This window comes from Gavialis gangeticus, unplaced genomic scaffold, assembly GCF_001723915.1.
Source record: "Gavialis gangeticus isolate Ggan-Ray unplaced genomic scaffold, GavGan_comp1, whole genome shotgun sequence".
NCBI lineage: Eukaryota > Metazoa > Chordata > Crocodylia > Gavialidae > Gavialis > Gavialis gangeticus.
The window spans coordinates 93,057,391-93,071,700 of record NW_017729025.1 but is presented as its reverse complement, the minus strand read 5'-3'; positions in this window follow the sequence as shown (position 1 = coordinate 93,071,700).

Sequence of the window (14,310 nt, the reverse complement as noted above, 5' to 3'; positions counted from 1 at the left end):
CCCACTGTGGCATCTGCTTTCACTGTCTTTCTCCTGGGTCAGTATGAGAGATAGCCAGGGGGTGTGTCCACACTGGAGCTGGGAACCAGGGTGTCTGCTTCTATCGCAGCTCTGTGTGTGGTCCCTTTCAGTCCCACAACTGGGGGAGCAGCTGCCTTAGGGGGTGGAGAGTGGGTCAGTGGCCTTAAGGAGTTTTTGTTTTTGTTAATCCTGTCTTTTATTTTGGTCCTGTGTTCCTTCTATGTAACAACTCAGTGTATCTGCTGGGAGATGGAGTGGCCCAAGTTGTAAATTACAGCTTTAAGATACATCCTCTGCCAGGCACTGTTGGCACCTTGGGAAAGCGCTTACCCTTCTGGTTAAAAGCAAAAAAGGTGTATTGGCAACTGCTTGGTAAGAAAACAAACTCCCAAAGATACAGGAAAGTGTGTCAAGGTGGTGGGAAGGAAAGGGAGTGAGATTCCTGGCAGCTTGGGTGTGTAAACATCTGTAAAATGGAGAGTGCGTGTATGTGTGTACTTTGTGGTGACAGGAAACCCAAGTAGCCAACACCATTATTTTTGCAGGAGTTGGTAGATACAGTACCAGACAAATATCATGAGCCCTTAATCCTCCTGAATTTACACCTGTGTATAATATGAAAAATCATCCAGAAGGAAATATATTACACAACACCTTTACTAAATAATTCCTGATTTTGGGACCTCAGTTTGTTGTCTGTAGGGTGGTGTCACTGTTTCTGGGTAGCTCAGACACTTGACCCCAGTTGATGGGGAAGAAGCCACAAGCTGCAGAAAGAATTTGGTCCCTTGGGAGAGGATATATTTGCATCATCTGTGACAAATTTAGCATTGGTGGCATTGACAAGATATTGCAGTGGAAATTGTAGAGGTGTAATTTTGGCAGACTATAGGGTAAGAAAATTGGCTGCACTTAATGGACCTGACATAATTTCCAGTGGAAATACTAATGCAGTTAATGCATTTCCACATGGACACTGAGACCATACTTACACTCTTTCTATTTTTAATCCTTTGGTAGCTGAGATGTTGCTACTGGATGCCCCTGAATGTAGCCCTGCAGTGGGATCTAACCACAAAAAAGTTCAGCATGTGTGTGGGAGGAGGTTTGCAGGTATGAACCATGCAATAGCAGGAAAGTAGTGGGTGACACAAGAAAAGTATTTAAATCTGTGTCTGGAACCACTGCTGCCCATCTGTGCAAAATAAGTTGGCTCTAGATGTAAACTTACCCCCACCTACATCTCAGCTCTTATGCATCTCCTTGCAACAGGCTGTTGGCTCCTTTAACCTTTTGCAAGTTTTGTGCCTTTTATTATACTGCCCCCTCTAGGCCAGATCCCTCACTGTCAGGCACTCTTGCGTAGTTGTTTACTTCAGTTCAATATCCATGTAAAAACGCGCGTCTTGACTGGGCACTGTTTTACACATGCTCTGCATGGGTTTCAGTTCATTATCGAGCAGTGGTTCTCAACCTTTTTAGACTCCAGGCATCCCCTTCATTAGACTCCGAAAATGCTGACTTCGTTTACACTCTTTTTGGGACTACAGAAAAGTAATCGCACATTTTTCTGTTGCAGAGAACTCAGACTACAACAGGTCTGGATGTTTCTAGGGAATTCCTATTTGAAATCTCTGGGTTTATCTTGTGAATCATGCTGGCACAGCCATCAGTGCTAACATTGTGTGTCCCCCCATGTCATCACTGAAAGGCTCTCAATGTGCCCCAGGGTGCCATGGCACCCTGGTTAAGAAGCATGGTTAGAAAAATGACAGGACTAGCGCCCCTGTGGGCTTGTAAAAGAACCAGTATCCTCATCTTGTAGCTACTCTTCAAAACTCAGGTTTCCAAACAATCTCTTATCCTCTCTCCTCCTCATTAACAGCACCCACACCCACACCCTTACCCACACCCACTCTTGCTTGGACTGTTGTCCTGCTTCTTATCTGGTGTTTGTCATGTCTTGTTTAGATTAGACATGCTCCCTGCCCTGCAGAGTTTACAATCTCAAGTTTGTCAATTGCTGTGCAAGTTAACAAGCCAACATGTGTGTTTTTAATTATTATAATTCCATGTAAAACAGAAGAAAAAAAACAGCAGGACCATAAAAAGAGAGTATGGGAGCACCTTCTCCACGGCCCCCCGGAATGTGCTCCATTCTTAAAAGCAGTAGTCAGCCACAGTCAGCAGTCACCATGCCATCAGGTCCCCACTATACAGGGGCATGCTACACAGACACTGGCTATTGCTGGCTTGGCTTTCTTGAGCCCCACTGATCTGTGCCTGCTCCATTACCCCTTCTGGGCTTTAGACAGCCAGCAGCAGCTCTCAGGTTATGTCTGGGCCTGGGCCTTGGTACAGGGCTGAGGTATACAAGAAAATGTTACCTATCTTCCCTCTGTCTCTGCTGTGCCAAACCCAAGTACTGTAGCCGTATCACAAAGGGAGAGGCCTCTTAAGCGGCCAGCTCCAACTCAGCATGACTAGTGCAGGCTTTGTTCAGTCTGCTGCACCACGAACAGACACGTGCTCTCACTCTAAATGACTTGTGTTTCAGATCAAAAGCAGCAACAGCAGCTCAAGAAAGAACCACAGTAAAACCTCTAGGAGCAAGGAAGTGGTACCAGCTGCAAATTAAAACAGAAATTGCATACCAAGATGGAGGGCAGGCCAGAAAGCAGGCAGGTAGGTGGGTGCCTTGGAAATTTAAAGTTGCAGTACACAGCAGACAGCACAAATTCAAGACCTACTTCCAAAACTTGCACCCAGTCACAAACCCATATGTGCTATATTGATTACAGTTTAGACTTGTACAGAAGCTCCTGTGCACAAGAAATACAAAAAGGCAAGGATTTATTTGGGTGATATCTTTTGTTGGACCAACTGCATACTTGTGATGGGGCTTTCAAATGCAAGACATTCTTCATTGGGTCTTGCATTCAGAAGCTTATCTAACTCTATGTCAACTATGCAGAACATCCAATCAAAGATATCACCTAAAGAAATCTTTGCCTCTTGCATAATTCTTGGACCATCACAGCAACAACATCAGTCTAACATTACCACAAAGAAATATAAAGCACTTGTACATGCCAATTCTGATCAGTTATATTACTTGGTAGTATGACTGACACATTTTAACTCATACAGTTTTCCATCCTTGGTCTTTTCTCTCAGGTAGAAGGTGCTAGTGAAGAATAAAAACGTTCACCACTGTTAAAAAAAACCCACCCAAGATGCATGGTAGAACCTGTCCTGTACTTGTTCCCTCAAGTCTCAGCGTTCTGACTACACTGCACATGCTCCAAAACAGCATTGACTTGGCTTGCTTTCCAAGCCACTGCATCAATATGCACTTTTGCCTGCGGGAAGGTGCATTGGGCTGAGAGTCAAGTTCAAGTCTTGTCTTTTCTTGAACACCCATACCCGCATTTTGATAGAGTCTTTAACTATAATGATCTCATATGTCTTTCACAAGACAGTGGTTCTCATTTGGTGCACAGCTTGGTAGGTAGCATGATCTATGCCAGATGTGTACTGCTGGAGGGCACCTCTGCTTTCCCTCCTATACTAGGAGTTCTAGAGGGCTGGTATAGGATGTGGCTTTCATAGCTTCTATGACTACTGTGGAGATACCAAACTTTTCAATGTCCTTTGTATCACAGAAGTGGTTCAAAGATAGTGGAATAATTTAGATAATCTGGCCCAGCATTCCAGGTGAGGCTTTAGCATGGATTCTTTTGTTGAGGTGGCAACAGTGGATGTCAATTCTTGTCAGCTGTGGTGGTGGTTTTGTGATGTGGACCCTAGCCACTGGTTGAGGACCCCTCCCCTTCCCTCACCAGCCTAATTAATTTCAGCCAATACACAGTCATCATATGATAAACTTCAGTCACTACCAATTGGGGCTGGATTTGAACTGCTGCCCTGGAAAGGCTCCATATCACATTATCAGTCATAAGTTAAATATTTATAAAGTGCCTGGGGGTAGGGTCCACATCTTCCTATGTGTTTGCATATTACTTTGCCCAAAGAATCCCCAATCCTGATTGCAGCCTTTGTGTACAGCTGCAATAGAAATCATAAACGCTCTTTGCCTTAATCTGCAGGTCTTGATGAAATGCAGCTGGGAGTTTAAAGACAATTCATGGGAGTTGAGTAACAAGCACTGATGAATCATAAGTCAGGAGAAGCTGCTAATGTGTGGGAAAAAGGCAAATGTGCTTACCTGTGTTCAAGCATATAATAAGGAAGTATGTAATAATAATTATTGTTATTGTAAGGAGGGCTGTGTATTTGGGAAAAAGATATCTAATAACTGACAAACAACATGGCTCAGTTTGTTTTGATCTGTGAGTCAAACAATGGTTATGTTTGTAAGGTAGTAATACACAGAGCACAGAACACTGGCATGGCACCAACTATTCAGGTTTATATAGGTCATGCTAAACAAATAATAGTTTTCTTCAATATAATTACTGATTCATTAAGTAGAGGTAAAATAATAGAGAGAGTCTATTTGGGTTTGAGTGGGGTGCTAGATAAAGGAAATACATACATTTAGATTGGGAGTTTTGAAAGCAGCTGGCAGTAACCTAAGGCCATGTCTACACAGTAAACTCACCACGCTCCAGAGCAGTGCCCTCAAACACACAGAGCAGCTCCCAGCGAGCTGCCTCCTCAACTGGAAGCAGCATAGTCATAGGCAAGCAGTGCTATAGGTAGGCAGGGTCACTGGCATAGGGTAGAGTCTGCCAGCATGCTGGCACTGTCGGCCAGCATGGCTAATTAGTCCACCAAAAGTGCCACACAGCAGTGCAGCCTACTTGAGGAGCCTGCACCAGAGTATGGTCTGGTTACACGGTTTAATTGCTCCCTCTTGAAGTCAATGGGAAAATCTCCACCAACTCCAAAGGGAGGGGCACAAGGCTGACAATAAACACTGTGGAAAAAGCTACTATTAAACTTTAATATTCACTTGTACTTACATAGGGCTTTTAATAAGAATCTCTCAGAGCCCTTTAGAAGATTGAATGGGTAGACTGGGAAACCAGGCCACTCACATTCAGAAAAAGATGTAGGTGCTTAGAGTGGGATTCAGGCAAAAGTCAAGATTGTATTCCTGAAACCCCTATTCAGCTGCCACCTACTTCAGGAGGTGCTTAAACTCCGTAAGTGCTTCAGTCTTTGCTCACAGAGTTCCCTAGGCACCTGCAGGTTCTGCTTTGGGGCAGGTACCCAGTGACTGCTTCATGTGAAATACAGAAGCAGGTTTTCCTGAGGGACAGGAAGCAGAACTCTCCCTTCCCAGCCAAGCATCTCCTCACTCAGCTGCAGAGTCCTCCTCCTTGTGCTCTAATTAATTTTTTTTTTCTTCTGTGCAGTATCTCAGGAGGGGACCCACCCCTGTCTGAATAGGATGAGGCAAGTATGAAATTCCCTAGGCTGAGGTAGGATTTAAATGTGGGTCGTCTTTGTCCTGAGTAAGTGGTCTAACCACTGAGCTCCTGCATTAGAGGGTGTGACACCACCAGCATATGCTCTTTAAAAGAAAATGAGTGAGCCCTGGGCAGTTCTTTGAAATACGGGGCATAGGTAGTAGGTATCCATCTCCAGGGAGGGGTTTTGGGCTGGGGTTTGAACTGGATGGAACCATCTCCTGCAGCCCTCAGGTGCCTGAGCCCCAGGGAGGCATAGGATTCCAGATGCATTACTGTGCTCATCATGCCTGTTTCCTGGCTTTCGGTGCTTAAATGCTAAGCATGTGACTTCAAGCAGCTCCCTGTTCAACATGCTGGCTGGTTTGGTCCCCCATGCACTGCCTAACTAACATAAGGTTTGGGATTCCATACTGGGAGACCTAAAATGTAGGTATTTCAGTACCAAAGGTGCCTGAGGCCCGTTGGATCTGGCCTTAAGTGATTGGCCCAAGATAACACAGCAGGTCAGTAACAGAGCCAAGAAGAAAATCTCCATTTCTGCCTCTTAGTTCCCTGCTGTGAGTAGCATACCACTTGTCTCAACAAGGAAAAAGAAATGGGCTTTCTGAAGGCTATTCCTCTCTAAATATCAGAAGCACTATCTTTATTATAGAGAAGTTAGTAAATAACTATTTATAAAGCACAGAATATGGATTAAAATGAGGTTTTCCAATAGGAAGGAGCAACTGGCCACTAGACTAAACTCCCAAAGGAAAATAGTCATGGTGTTGTTGCTGCACAGCCATTCATGAAGGTATGAGATAAGGAAATGGATCCTGTTTCCATTGAAATCAATGATTTCACTGATCTCAGTGGTGCAGGATGAAACCCTTGGCAGAAAGCCTTGCAAAAGGTCTAGCTCTGATCCTACGTATGATTGGAAGACTGGAAGGTTCCAGTCTGTAAAACGAGCTATTGCAGATTCCAGGAATCATCCAGCCCTATGCCTGACCTCTGTACTGGGAAAAATAATTTAGCAGGGTCAAAAAGCATCCAAAGTAAATGTCTGACATGGTAGGGATGAATGAATGCCGTTTTTTGTGAGGCTGAATCATGCCTCTCTAATCAGTTGACTTTTCTGAACTAGTAAAACAGCTGATCAAGAAAAAAAGAGGGAAATACAATCAATTTACACTTTCAAAAGGCTTTTTGATAAACAGTCTAAAACAAAAACATGGTGACCAACGGATGATATGAGGGCTAGATATGGACATTCAAGAAGCCTGAGGCAGAATCACTCTAATTTATGTGGTTTTCTGTAAGCACCATAGTTTAGGTTGGTAGCAAATGGAACACACATTCGCCCTTTGGGGGAGGTGGAAATCTTAGACTGGGTTCCACCATTTTTAAACCAGTCTGTGTGCACCAGACTTCTGTTCTGTTATGGGTATAGACTGGTTTCCAGTCCTTTATACCGGTAAAGATGTAATGTCTGTACCTGGCTGAGAAGTTCCATCATCGATCAAAAACTTGATCAGAGAGGATAGGAAAAAATAGAGTAGGAGTCTAGTGTAATAAACTTAATTCACCTATGGGACACTTCACCACTCCAGTAATTCACTGTTGTAAGCTATTCTTTTTGCCACGGAGAGGAGTTATACAAGAGACGCATAAAATAACAAATACCATTAATAAGGGTGTTTGGATGCTTGTATTTGTTTGGGTTCTGCAGGGGGAAGTTAGCAATTCTGAGGCACGTTTTGGAGGTGAAACAGATGTTTCAGTTACTATTCTGTCTTTCAGTATTTTTCCAGGTAACATATGATCTTTTGATGCATTTGTAATGGTTGCTGCACCTGCCTAACATAGTTACTTCATTACCAGTGTGTAACTCCATGCATTAGGCTCATAAGGCATTTGTACTGCATCCATCACCCTAGTATCTGAACTCCACAGAATAGAAAAAAGTATTATATAGAGAAACAACATGTTCTCAGCTAAAATCCATAGAGAAAGAAAAACGAAAGTAATCTGATTTCCTATAGCTAGGGGTCTTGCCCAAATAGAAGAGGCAGCTGACTTATTTCACAAGGAGACTGCAGGGCTGGCCACCATTTTCATGGGCTGATTGCACTGGTCTGCCCCGCCCCCCCTTGCCACTAATTCGTTATGAGGGCAGTCTGTCATGTGGCCCCACCACTTGTCACCGATTGGTGGAGAGGGGTGGGGCCGCACAACAGGCAGCCCTCTCAGCCAATCAGTGCTGAGGGATGGGGGTGGCAGCCATATCAAGCCATCTCCTCTGGGGAACCAGCATTTTATTTGCAGTAAGTTTTCCCCCCCCACAGATTTTGCAGACATTGCCCGATTTTATGGGCAATGCTGGATTTTGTAATTTCCGCAAAAATCCACAAAATCACGATTTCAGTAGGTCCTTAGCTATAACCCCAATGTATTCTTAATTCAGTGAAGACACATGAGAAAGAGAAATGCTGAATTTGTACAGACCAGAGGGAAATGGCCAATGCACTTTAAAACAACAGCAAGCTGAGTGTGAAGAACAAGTACAGCACCTTGGATAAAGGATTATACTGCTGCACCCATCAGCTCTTGTGGCTAGTATCGCTCCTGTCACTGCTCTGTGACAGATGGAGCAAATGTAGCCAGCTGAGTACTTCATTAAAAGTCAGTGGTTGGGAAATGGAGTTGTTTCCATGTTTTCCTGGAAGTAAGTGGCATCGCAGAAGAATGAAATCCTCCACACTGCTGTATATAACTCTTGCAAAGATTGTAGCCATCATACATTCCAGCTGGTGCATGAAGGGGCCTGAAGACTGCTAGTTAATGTCATTCAGAGGTTTCAAGCATACTTTGATCCACCCAAAAATGTCACTTGGGACAGGCTCTTTTTTTACTACAAGTTGGCTTCCAGGTGAAGCTATTGTATGGTACAGCCCGATGTAATAAAGGATAAGTCATGTGAATTTGAGAAATGCATAAAAGGATTAATGAGAAACTGGATTATTTGTGAAACAACTCATCCGTAGGCCAAATAAAAGGCATAATAAATGGGAGAAGGGAAATGAAATAGTGCCAGGTTGTATTTTGGCAATCCTGGAGAAGCGCATTGCCTCTTTCCCCATCGCAAAAAAAATTCAAGGCATCACAGCCAAGCTTCTGGGGATTCAGTATATGGAAATCTTCCCTCTTACTTGGTAATGAAACAGTGTCATGGAAAGATGTGAGATGTGCTAGTCTGCTGGAGCAGCAGACTTTTGGATGAGAAATAAGCCTGATGTTCTGACTACCTGTCAGCAAAAGCCCTGGAGCCTTGGCTGAATTTCTACTTAGCTAATTATCTGCTACCGAAATTGCTTCAGATGGACACAGGGTTCTTTACTGCCTTAATCTGTTGTATAGTTATACTGGATGCTCCAGCTCACAGACAGCTCTGTTTCAATGGTAAATCTGTTTTCCCAAGCAGATGAGGAAAGACGCTGCATAAATGTAAATTACAAGCTGCCTAGCGAATGCAGCTAGTGTTATGCCGCTATAAGGAAAGGAAGGGCAACTTTCAACATTTTATTGAGACACTCCAAATATGTACTAGTTCTATTAAAGATTAAGGTCCAGGAGTCAGGTGATTATGTGAGACTCACATGTCTTTAAAAAAGCAAGTTTCTAGCTTTCAAAGTGGCAGAAAACTTCTTGACATTGTGATCCTTCTAGGAGACTCAGAAACCAAAAGGCAAATACAAAAAGAAACCAGGTGTCTTAGTTTTCCAATTCTAATGCTTGTTAGGCTACTTCTGATGTTTTGGGACCTGGCTCATGTTTTTTTGAATGTTTGGGCTTTAGCCATGCTAAAAAGCATGGAGTGGTAGCTTTCAAACCCTAGTTTGGAAAAGTTAAAATCCTAACTTGCTGCCTTGTAGAGAGCCAAGAATCTCCTGGCAAGTGACTTACATGGGGTCAGAACTCAGTGTTCACAGCTGGACTCTATGGAGGCTGTCTGTGAGATAGGGAAAAACTTCCCTTTTAGCTCTCACCCTCAAGCCTAGGCCAAGCTGACAGCAAGAGGAAACTGTTATCGTCTAGTGGCATACATGACATTAAATTTTGGCCAGAGGGCAAATTCATTTCATGATGAACCTGTTTGCACGTAACCACTTCCTCAGTTGACATCCTTCTTTCTCTGACTGCTGTCCTCACGGTCAGCCTCAGCCCTGAAGACTGAAATGACATGATGCTTGAACTCCTGGGTGTCACTCAGGGGAAGTCTGCACAGCTATAGACCTTGCTATACATAGTCTATGAATGTACAGCCTCTTTTTCCAGGCCTGTTGATCCAGCAACCTTCTTTATAGCTAAACTAATTTAAAAAATAAGAACAGCTGAGTCCAGAAGCCCGGTGCCCTTCACTTCCTTCCAATCTGCCACTTTCACTAAGGCAGTGAGCCTGCTGCTTGTTACTGATGCATGCAGTCTGTGGGTATCAACTGCCTTTAAATGGTCACATAGCCTGATGGATGTGTGCTGCTCTTCACAAGTTCAGACATGCCAGGAGCTGTGGATCAAGAGAGACTTCTTGGTCACTTTTAATGTCCTTGATGGATGAAGTAGATACGAGCTTCAGGCATAGTGGTGATAAATGTGTCTGTTACAAGTGCACCTGGTTCCAAAAGAACTCAGCACAGTGGCGATTGCCACTCCAGTGGCTGAGGGACCGTTGCATGGATGAACGGATGGTCTCTCATGTGAAGCTGGTCAAACAAATAGAGCTGTTACCAAAAGGAAGACTTCCGTGCTCATCTATAGTGATAAGAAGCAGCAACCAGCAGAAATGGGAAGGAAAAAAGAAACTGAGGCTAAAAACAGACCTTGTATTTCCCCGAGACAAAACCTTGTATCCTGGGATCCACGAACAAGCCCATCGTGCCACATTAAGTACCTGGGAAATATTGGAATTAACACTTGCCCCCCATGACGGCTAATATGAGTGAATTACCTTCCAGTCTGCACGTTCTGTTTTTGGCCTGAAATAATAGAAAGAACTGTTCTGGACAACTGAGACACTTTGCATATGCCAGACCAAGCTGCTTTTCCTGAGGGAGCGGAAGTCCCAGACCCCACACCTAAATCTGTTGTAGTAACAACACTATAGAGCAGCAATGAAGATATATCTGGTTCATATGGTTTTGCTGAATAAGATTACAGTTACAGTTGCTTTACAGCTGTGGAACACTTACTTTTCTCCCTGTGTTCTTATAGCAAAGTGTTTGTGCTATGTGGACGGGTGCTGGTGGCAACGGTGGGGGGTGCCAGTGTGCGTGTGTGCATGTGGTTGCGTACTAAATTACATTAGAACTGGTGCGTTTGTAAGAATGAGAGGTTATGTAAGGAGTGACTGTTCGTGTTTGTGTGCGACAGCAAAAGAGGTTATGCAAAGAGGAGGAGTAGAAGGATGTGTGTGGGGCAGGGGAGGGGGTGAATGTCAGCTCAAGAGAGCGATCGGAACTTCATAACCCCATCGTTCTAGAAAGGAGAACTAGCGGGGAAATATGTGGGTGTTTACGTAGCACACTTGGTGCCATTTAGCTCAGTGAAGAGTTAAGTTTGTAAAGAAGATTCTAGAGGGACTCCTGCCAGCTATAAACAGAAGATCAGCATACACAGGATGTGGCAAGCAGCTAAAGTCGTCCCCTTATTAACTTCACTTTTATTTCAAGGGGATTCACTTCTCTGTTCTATTTCCCATTTAGGAAGTGAAACTTGAGCTCTAAGTACCATGTTTAAATGATTTGATCATGGTTCATTTATTCTATTCTTTTTGTGGGGGAAAAAAATCATTTAATTTTCCTTTTAATGAGGGCTCTAAAATTATCTGACAATAGATCAAGCATTCTTTCTCTGTTTCTCTACTGAGGCATTTTCTCAATTACCTTCATTTCAACTGATTGAAATTAGTATTTTCCTGAACATGCCACTCTGATGGATTTAGTAGAAGTTATGCAGTGAAATAGCATTGAAAGAGGGCCCCAAGGAACTGAAACCAAATTCCTTTTCACTATAGTAGTACTTACTAGTGTGTTCTGCACAGGCCCATCTCCAATTCAGTGCACTTAAAATACTTTGTAAACATGTATTAATCCTCCCATAAAGTAGGGTAATATTACCGTCCCTTTTTCACAAATGGAAGAAAGATAAAGTTACAGAACAGCAGAGGCAGGACTAGAACCCGCTTCTTATCCTGCAGCTCTAGTCACTTGTCCACACTCTATCCCATCATTTTTTCCTAATGGAGATTCCAGCCTCATAGAGTTGCCATCCAGTCATTCAGTGGGGCAACAGTTATTATTTCAACAGTTACAGCTTAACATCATAATGTTGTCCTAGTGCTGCATGATGGTATCATCATTTTTATGATGTCATTGTGCCTAAAATAAACTCAGGACACTGTGTCTCCTGCAGAATGAAGGAGAGAATCCTGAAAATCAGTCACTCCGCTTGCACAGTGCGTGGCACAAGGCACAAGCTGCTTCAGTTTAGCTGCAAATATTCTCCCCACAACTTCTGTTCTCTCTCCCTGTGTGCCCCTCTTCTAGACCCAAATTCATTTCCATTCTACTCAGTTCTGGTGTAAGTGATCAAGGTCAGAAATGCAGCTTCATGAAACTCTGGCAGTTGATTCTATGTGATGAAAATAACTCCCTCAGAACAGTATCAAGCAAAAAAACCATCTTGGCCTGAGTATTCAAAAAAGGCCTAGTGAATTGGGGGGGTTCTGAAAATTAGACCGTAATTTAATGTGGCTGAAGTTGGATGCCAAATTACTAGTCATTGCTAAATATTTGACTCATATGCTGTTTCTTTTTTAAGTCCTTGCCAGCATTATTTTCACCCCCCATCCCCATAGAGTAAAAAGCATATATACACCTAATTTGTTTTTCATGCTGTTTACATTGTGCATGATTTCACTCATCTTGATCTCATCGGACTGGCCCGATTAGTCAGTTTCGCATAGTGAAACTGGCCAGTCTGACTGTCTGGTTCTCAGGCACCAACAGGATGCTGTTGTAATCAGGTTCATAACACTGCAGAGGAGGCCACAATTCCCAGAAAAAAAAATCCATATAACTTTTTTCTTTTTAAATGAATAATTAAGGCCAGTGCTGCTCTTCAGTTTTAACCTTTGTGCAACTCTTTCCCCTGGCTGGGCTGATTTGCAGGGTGGCTTCAGTCTCTCTCTATATTTAAGGCCTAAGCCAAAGCCCACATGGAAGTCTGCAGAAAGAATCCCTATGATTTTTGTGGGCTTTGAACCTGGCCTCTAGAGCTAGATTTTGCACCTGCTGACGATGATGGCAAAACTCCCACTGATTCAGGGAGCCCACAGTCAGGCCCTCGGGTAAAATTCGGAGGCACGAGGAGGGCATGACAGTGGGAGCATGTGTTCCTCAGTGCCCAGCCACCTGGTCTAGACAGTTCAAAAAGCTGTCCTGGCTGTTCCACCTACCTTGAGACTCCTCCTCAGCCACGCCGTGTTTCACAGTTTCATAGTGCTTAGAGTCAGAAGGGACCTAAACAGATCATCAGGTCCAACTCCCAGCCCCAGGCAGGAACGAGTGTGGGGTCATAACACCCCAGCCAAATATCTGTCCAGCCTCCTCTTAAGAAGTTGCTTTGGGAGTGGTGGAAATAAGCAATTGGCTAATATTCCCCCAATTGTAGAGACAACACCCTTCCCCCCACCCAAGGAACAGGCATGATCTAAATTAGCTTCTTCCCCAACAGCCTTAGGTCTGGCTCCACTACAGCTTGAGACCTTGAGAGTGTCATGATGACACAGCAGCAGGTTGCTGGGGTGTCTCCTCTGCATTCAGTCAGTGTGGCTGATCCTTACAGGGGAAGCATTAAATGGGGAGGCTGGGAGGCACTGCATTTGGGGCGGGGGGCAGAGAGGAGAGTGTGGACTAGTATGTGGCAGATAGTTCAGTCAGCACCTTTCAGCCAAAGAAACAGTAGAGACTGTGTTGTTGAACTGGCAGAGAGTTAATCTCATTATAGTTAAAATGTTACTGGATGTTACCTGCTCTTATCCTTCCACAGTGCAAGGGGCATAATAGGACATTTGGCTAGTATCAGACAACAATTAAAGGGACCTGGCTAAGGCACAGAATTTGACCTACACCTTTTCTCTCAGATCCCTTTCCAAAGTTCATGCTATCCTTGTAGACTGGTTTTCATGCTTTGCTGCTTTTTTCACTAAAAACTCAATCCAAAAAACCTTCACAACCAACCAAGCTCAAACCAAAGCTAGTGTGTGCAGGGACAATGGTGGTAGACAGTAACACAGTAAATGCTAACAGCTGCACAATTTGACATGTTGAATTCAGTAATCATCTTTCTTTTTAATGCATCAGAAGCTGGTATTGAGTTTCCAGGCTGCAGATTCCATGAAGTCTGAGTACAGACAGTAGGCCCAGTTTGTTGCCATAGTAGAGGGCCCTCAATGCACTCTAAAAGATTTAGAGCTGATCCTTTGAAGTAGGTTGGCTTGGCATCATGCTGTATACAGGCAGCAAAAATGAGGCACAAAGAGATGAAATGACTTGCCCATGGAAACAGTTTCTTTGAGGGCAGAGGAACAACCAAAGTGATGAGAGGATGCACTGCAATGGTTAATAAACATCAGCAAAGACAATGAGTTTGATTTCCACCCTCTTCTACCCACCATTGGAAATTCTCTAATGGACACTGAATCTGATTTGGATTTTTGCCAAGGTAAAACAATACCTAGCTATCTTATGTGCTCATATATAGTCACAATTACAGTTGCATCTCTTTAATTCATCCTCCCAGTGAGGCA